The sequence below is a fragment of the Rhinopithecus bieti genome, unplaced genomic scaffold (assembly GCF_001698545.2).
Source record: "Rhinopithecus bieti isolate Rb0 unplaced genomic scaffold, ASM169854v2 scaffold_13400, whole genome shotgun sequence".
NCBI lineage: Eukaryota > Metazoa > Chordata > Mammalia > Primates > Cercopithecidae > Rhinopithecus > Rhinopithecus bieti.
Genome location: NW_016807991.1, coordinates 3,358,532 through 3,364,846, shown reverse-complemented (window position 1 = coordinate 3,364,846; position 6,315 = coordinate 3,358,532). Strand labels below are relative to the sequence as shown.

Below are 6,315 nucleotides of genomic sequence, written 5' to 3'. Positions count from 1 at the left end.
ACGGTGAAACCCCGTCTCTATTAAAAATACAAAAAATTAGCCAGGCGCAGTGGCGGGTGCTTGTAGTCCCAGCTACTCCGGAGGCTGAGGCAGGAGAATGGCCTGAACCTGGGAGGCGGGGCCTGAAGTGAGCAGAGATGGCGCCACTGTAATCCAGCCTGGGCGACAGAGCAAAACTCTGTCTCAAAAAAAAAAAAAAAAAAAAAAAAAAGTCTTCAAAAGCCGGGTGTGGTGGCTTATGCCTGTCATCCCAGTACTTTGGGAGGCCGAGGTGGGTGGATCACAAGGTCAGGAGTTCAAGACCAACATAGCCAATATACTGAAACCCTGTCTCTACTAAGAAAAAAAAAAAAAATACCTGGGCCTGGTGGTGTATCCCTGTAATCCCAGCTACTCAGGAGGCCTAGGCAAGAGAATTGCTTGAACTCAGGAGGTGGAGGTTGCAGTGAGCCGAGATTGCGCCACTGCACTCCAGCTTGGGCGACAGAGTGAGACTTCACCTCAAAAATTAAAAAAAAAAAAAAAAAGTCTCCAAAGAATAATTCATGTTAGAAAATGCCTGTAATTTGGCCAGGCGCGGTGGCTCAAGCCTGTAATCCCAGCACTTTGGGAGGCCACAATGGGTGGATCACGAGGTCAGGAGATCGAGACCATCCTGGTCTACACGGTGAAACCCCGTCTCTACTAAAAAATACAAAAAACTAGCCGGGTGAGATGGCGGGCGCCTGTAGTCCCAGCTACTCCGGAGGCTGAGGCAGGAGAATGGTGTAAACCCGGGAGGCGGAGCTTGCAGTGAGCCGAGATCGTGCCACTGCACTCCAGCCTGGGCGACAGAGCGAGACTCCGTCTCAAAAAAAAAAAAAGAAAATGCCTGTAATTTAAGATGAAGGAGGGAAGAAGGACACCAGATTGTACATACAATAAGATAGGCCCACTAAGATCCACCTCCTCTGAGAGCTTTCTGTGAGCACCTAACCTGCCCCCAACTACGTCCCCCGCACCAGGCTTTGCTTCTTTCCCTCACATTTACTGACATTACAGTAGTTCTTTGTCAAAATGTTTATTGGCTGTTGCTCCACTAAACTATAAACTCCGTGAGAATGGGGACTCTGCCTTGTCTCACTCTATCGGCAGCCTCGCACGTAGCAGGTGTTCAATAAATAGCAAACTGTTATCCCTATAGATATTCTTTTAAAAATTAAAAAAGCCGGGGACAGGCGTGCCGGCTCACTCCTGTAATCCCAGCACTTTGGGAGGCCGAAGGGGGTGGATCACTTGAGGTCAGGAGTTCCAGACCAGCCTGGCCAACATGGAGAAAACCTGTCTCTACTAAAAATACAAAAATTAGCCAGGCATGGTAGCACACACATGCAACCTCAGCTACTCAGGAGGCTGAGGTGGGAGAATCACTTGAACCCAGGAGGCCGAGGTTGCAGCCAGCCGAGATTGCGCCAACTGTGCTCCAGCGTAGATGACAGGGAGAGACTCCATCTCAGAAACAAAAGAAATGGCCAATACTAAGTGTTGACAAGGAAGTGGAGCATATAGCATAACCTGGTGTAACTACGTGGAAAGTGATTTGGCAGCTTCTCATGATGTTAAACGCACATCTACCCTAGGACTGAGCAACTCCACTCCTAGGTGAGAAATGAGTACATATTTGTATGAACATGATCCTAACAGCTTCATTCATAAAGCTTCCAAACTAGGAACAACTCAAATCTCCCTCTACAGGCAGGTGGACAAATTGTGGCACATTCAAAGGAATGGACGATGATACTGCAACAATTTAGATGAATCTGAAAAACGTAATGTTGAGTGAAAGAAACGAGATACAAGAGTAGATCCTGCATGATTGTTTGTATGAAGTTCAAGAACAGGCAAAACAAATCCAGGGTATAGAGGTTAGAATAGTGGTTGCCTTGGAGTGGGAGCTGCTGACCCAGCATGGGTGTTAAGGGAATTTCTACATCTTGGTTTAGAAGCTGCTTACATGGATGTACACACAGCTCAATGAATTTCAAAATGCACCAAACTGGCACTTAAGATACGTGCATTTTATTGTTGATCATACTGCAATCTTTTTTTTTTTTTTGAGACCAAGTCTTGCTCTGTCGCCCAGGCTGGAGTGCACTGGCGCCATCTCGGTTCACTGCAAGCTCTGCCTCCCGGGTCCACACCATTCTCCTGCCTCAACCTCTCGAGTAGCTGGGACTACAGGCGCCCGCCACCATGGCCGGCTAATTTTTTTGTGTTTTTAGTAGAGATGGGGTTTCACCATATTAGCCAGGATAGTCTCGACCTCCTGACCTCGTGATCCACCCACCTCGGCCTCCCAAAGAACTGGGATTACAGGCATGAGCCACTGGGCCCCGCCGCCATACTGCAATCTTAAAAACGATTATAAAACAGAAAAGAGAACAAGTTCTGACTGCCTAATGAACATGCTCTGGACAAGACAGAGAAAACAAGAAGCAAGGGCTGGGCCTTCGAGACTTCAGGAAACACAGGAACTCTATACGAGAACCCTGAGGGAGGCAAAAGAGGAAACCCCACACGAAAGCAAGATGAGAAAGCTGGAGACTAGGGGAGGTCAGGTGGGACCTCAGCTCACACGCCATGTCGGGCACTGGTGCAGGCAGGGACAACCCGGACCATGAGGGGAAGGTCAAAGGATGGTCCCAGGGATTAAATGAGGTGATGGTGGTTGGGCACGGTGGCTCACACCTGTAATTCCAGCACTTTGGGAGGCCGAGGGTGGATCACCTGAGGTTGGGGGTTCAAGACCACCCTGGCCAACATGGCGAAACTGCATCTCTACTAAAAATATAAAAACTAGCTGGGCATGGTGGCATTCGCCTGTAGTCCCAGCTACTTGGGAGGCTGAGGCAGGAGAATGGCTTGAACTCGGGAGGCGGAGGTTGCAGTAAGCCCAGATCGTGCCACTACACTCCAGCCTGGGCAACAGAGCGAGACTCCATCTCAAAAACAAAACGAGGTGATGCTTCTGACAAGTGCTTAGCTGGCACCTGGCACCTGGTGGCTGGGCAGGCCCTCGGTGAGGGCAGCTCAAGATACAGCTACATCTGGGGACTCGCCCATGCTGAGATGAATCAACCCAGGGTCAAAGTCTTCACAGGGGGCCGGGCGTGGTGGCTCACACCTGTAATCGAGCACGTTGGGAGGCCGAGACGAGTGGATCACCTGAGGTCAGGAGCTCTAGACCAGCCTTGCCAAGACGGTGAAACTCCGTCTCTACTAAAAATACAAAAAATTAGCTAGACATGGTGGCAGGGGCCTGTAATCCCAGCTACTTGGGGGGGGCTGAGGCAGGAGAATCGCTTGAACCTAGGAGGCGGAGGTTGCAGCGAGCCAAGCTCACGCCATTGCACTCCAGCCTGGTGGGACAAGAGCGAGACTTCGTCTCAAAATATATATATGTATATTATATACATTACATATTATATAACAAGTATATATTATATGATAAATATAATATATAATATTACATATGTTGTATATTACATATATATTATATCATATATCATATATATATATCTTCACAACGGATTAGTTCTTGGGTTTTCCTTTAGTGTTTTGCAAATGTCTCCTTCGATTTCAAGTCTGAAGGACAGATAGTACATAGAGTAAGCTACCCTTTGTGTACGAAGGCAGGGTGGAGAAGAACACACCTCCGTGTATGAACTCACCCTTGCAAGACGCCAAAGTGTAATAAGGAAACGGGTTAGTATGAGACAGGGAACAAGGCAGAAGGGACCAGAATGGAGGTGAGACTTTTGAAAATACCCTGTAATACAGTTTTGACTTATGCATCGCGGCTTTTCATAATTTTTTTTTTTTTTGAGACAGCGTGGTGCTTTGTCACCCAGGGTGGAGTGCAGTGGCACAATCTCGGCTCGCTGCAACCTCCCCCTCCTGGGTTCAAGTGATTCTTCTGCCTCAGCCCCCCAAGTAGCTGGGAGTATAGGCATACACCGCCACGCCCGGCTAATTTTTGTATTTTTAGTAGAGATGGGGTTTTGCCATGTTGGCCATACTGGTCTCAAACTCCTGGCCTCAAGTGATCCACCTACCTAGGGCTCCCCAGTGTTGGGATTACAGGTGTGAGCCACCGTGCCTGGCCTGTCACATAGCATTTAAACAAGACAGTTCTTTATGACCGACAGGGCAAGGGTGTCAAAATTTGTTGCTAAAAAAAAAGATACAGAGGCTAGGCGCAGTGGCTCACACGTAATCCTAGCACTTTGGGAGGCCAAGGTAGGCAGATCATGAGGTTAGGAGTTAGAAACCAGCCTGGCCAACATAGTGAAACACTGTCTCTACTAAAAATACAAAAAATTAGCCAGGCGTGGCCGGGCGCAGTGGCTCACGCCTGTAATCCCAGCACTTTGGGAGGCCGAGGCAGGTGGATCACGAGGTCAGGAGATCAAGACCATCCTGGCTAACACGGTGAAACCCCGTCTCTACTGAAAATACAAAAAATTAGCCGGGCGTGGTGGCGGGTGCCTGTAGTCCCAGCTACTCGGGAGGCTGAGGCAGGAGAATGGCGTGAACCCAGGAGGTGGAGCTTGCAGTGAGCCGACATTGCGTCACTGCACTCCAGTCTGGGCAACAGAGTGAGACTGTCTCAAAAAAAAAAAATTAGCCAGGCGTTGTGGTGGGCACCTGTAATCCCAGCTACTCGGGAGGCTGAGGCGGGAGAATCGCTTGAACCCAGGAGGTAGAGATTGCAGTGAGCCGAGATCCTGCCATTGCACTCCAGCCCGGGCAACAGTATGAGACTCTGTCTTGAAAAAAGGATACAGCATATAGAGACAGCATGCCACCACATATGTATAACATGCAGGAAATTTACTGTATACATATTTGTTTATAAATCCTGAAAATATCCCTGGTGAGCACACAGAAACAAATACTTGTGGTTGCCTCTGGAAAAAGCTACTGAGGGAGAGCTACTGTTCACGACTCTTTGAATTTCATACCACCTGAACCAGTTATGTATTAACATAGATAGCGTGCGCACACATGCACCCTGCTTGTGCCTGGTACTAAAGGGAGGGAGAACTGGTCTGGGAGTAAGGGCACATGGGGAGGTGGCCTTTGCGTAGGTCGGGGACAGCCTGAATCTTGCCTGCTGAACAAATGGTGAAGGCGGCTGGAGACATCCAGGGAGAGATTAATGGAGCGAGAATCTCAATGTCACCTCCTTCCTGTGTTGGGAATCCCGCTACATGTGGATGGCAGGAGAACTTCTTCTGAAGCAGAAAGATGTGTGGCCCAGGATCAGCAAGAGAAGGAGACACAGGGCAGCCACCCAATACAGAAAGGAAGCAAGGCTCTGTGCCAGGCAGACCCAGTGAGAACCCCAGCACTGCCACTGAGGACCAGTTGACCAGAGCCAGCTACTGAATTTCTCTAAGCCTTGGTTTCTTCACCAGTAAAATGGGCAGAAAAAGTAAATGATGTGATCAGCGCATCTTGCTTGCACACACAGGTGATGTGGAGTCAGCATGCACCTGCTCAGAGCCAGGGGCTGGCAGTGCCAGACCTGCAGCCTCATATGCAGAAAAGTGCTGGCACATACAGGCAGAGTTTATCAATGAGAAAGCAAGTGCCTGCGTAGCCAGTACTGAGGTGATCCATAAGCCTTCACATGTGCCTTTCTGATCCAATCCTCTCCCTCCCTCAGAGGTGCACACCTTCCTAATCACACTGTAAGTATTACTATGCGTATAGCATCACTTGCTAAATATTAGGTTTGTAAGATTGTTGCATGCAACTGTAGATTTCATTTTCGTTGCTAAATAGTAGAACTATCTGGCCAGACACGGTGGCTCACGCCTGTAATCCCAGCACTTTGGGAGGCTGAGGTCGGTGGATCACAAGGTCAGGAGCTCAAGACCATCCTGGCCAATGTGGTGAAAACTCGTCTCTACTAAAAATACAAAAATTAGCCGGGTCCCAGCTACTTGGGAGGCTGAGGCAGGAGAATCACTTGAACCTGGGAAGCAGAGGTTGCAGTGAGCTGAGATCGCACCACGATACTATAGCCTGGGTGACAGAGCGAGACTCCGTCTCAAAAAAAAAAAAAGAAAAATATCCTATGATGTCAGTATCCATTCTCCTGCTGACTGTCTCCAGTTCAGGACTGTTACAGACAGTGCTGCTGGTGGCATTTCACTGCATGTGCACGTACCCTAGCCCTATGGATTTAAATGCTGGGTCATGGGGTGCGCCTGCTATCTTCAACTTTACAAAATACTGTTTTCTTTTTTTTTTTTTTTTTTTTTTTTT

At 48.6% G+C, this 6,315-nt stretch overlaps 1 protein-coding gene across 1 annotated transcript in view; it reads right to left on the bottom strand.

Moving 5' to 3' along the window:
• The window catches only part of ARMC7 (armadillo repeat containing 7), a 19,835-nt gene that overhangs the window by 6,758 nt on the left and 6,762 nt on the right, over window positions 1–6,315 (bottom strand). The gene's annotated exons all lie outside the window — the stretch shown is intronic.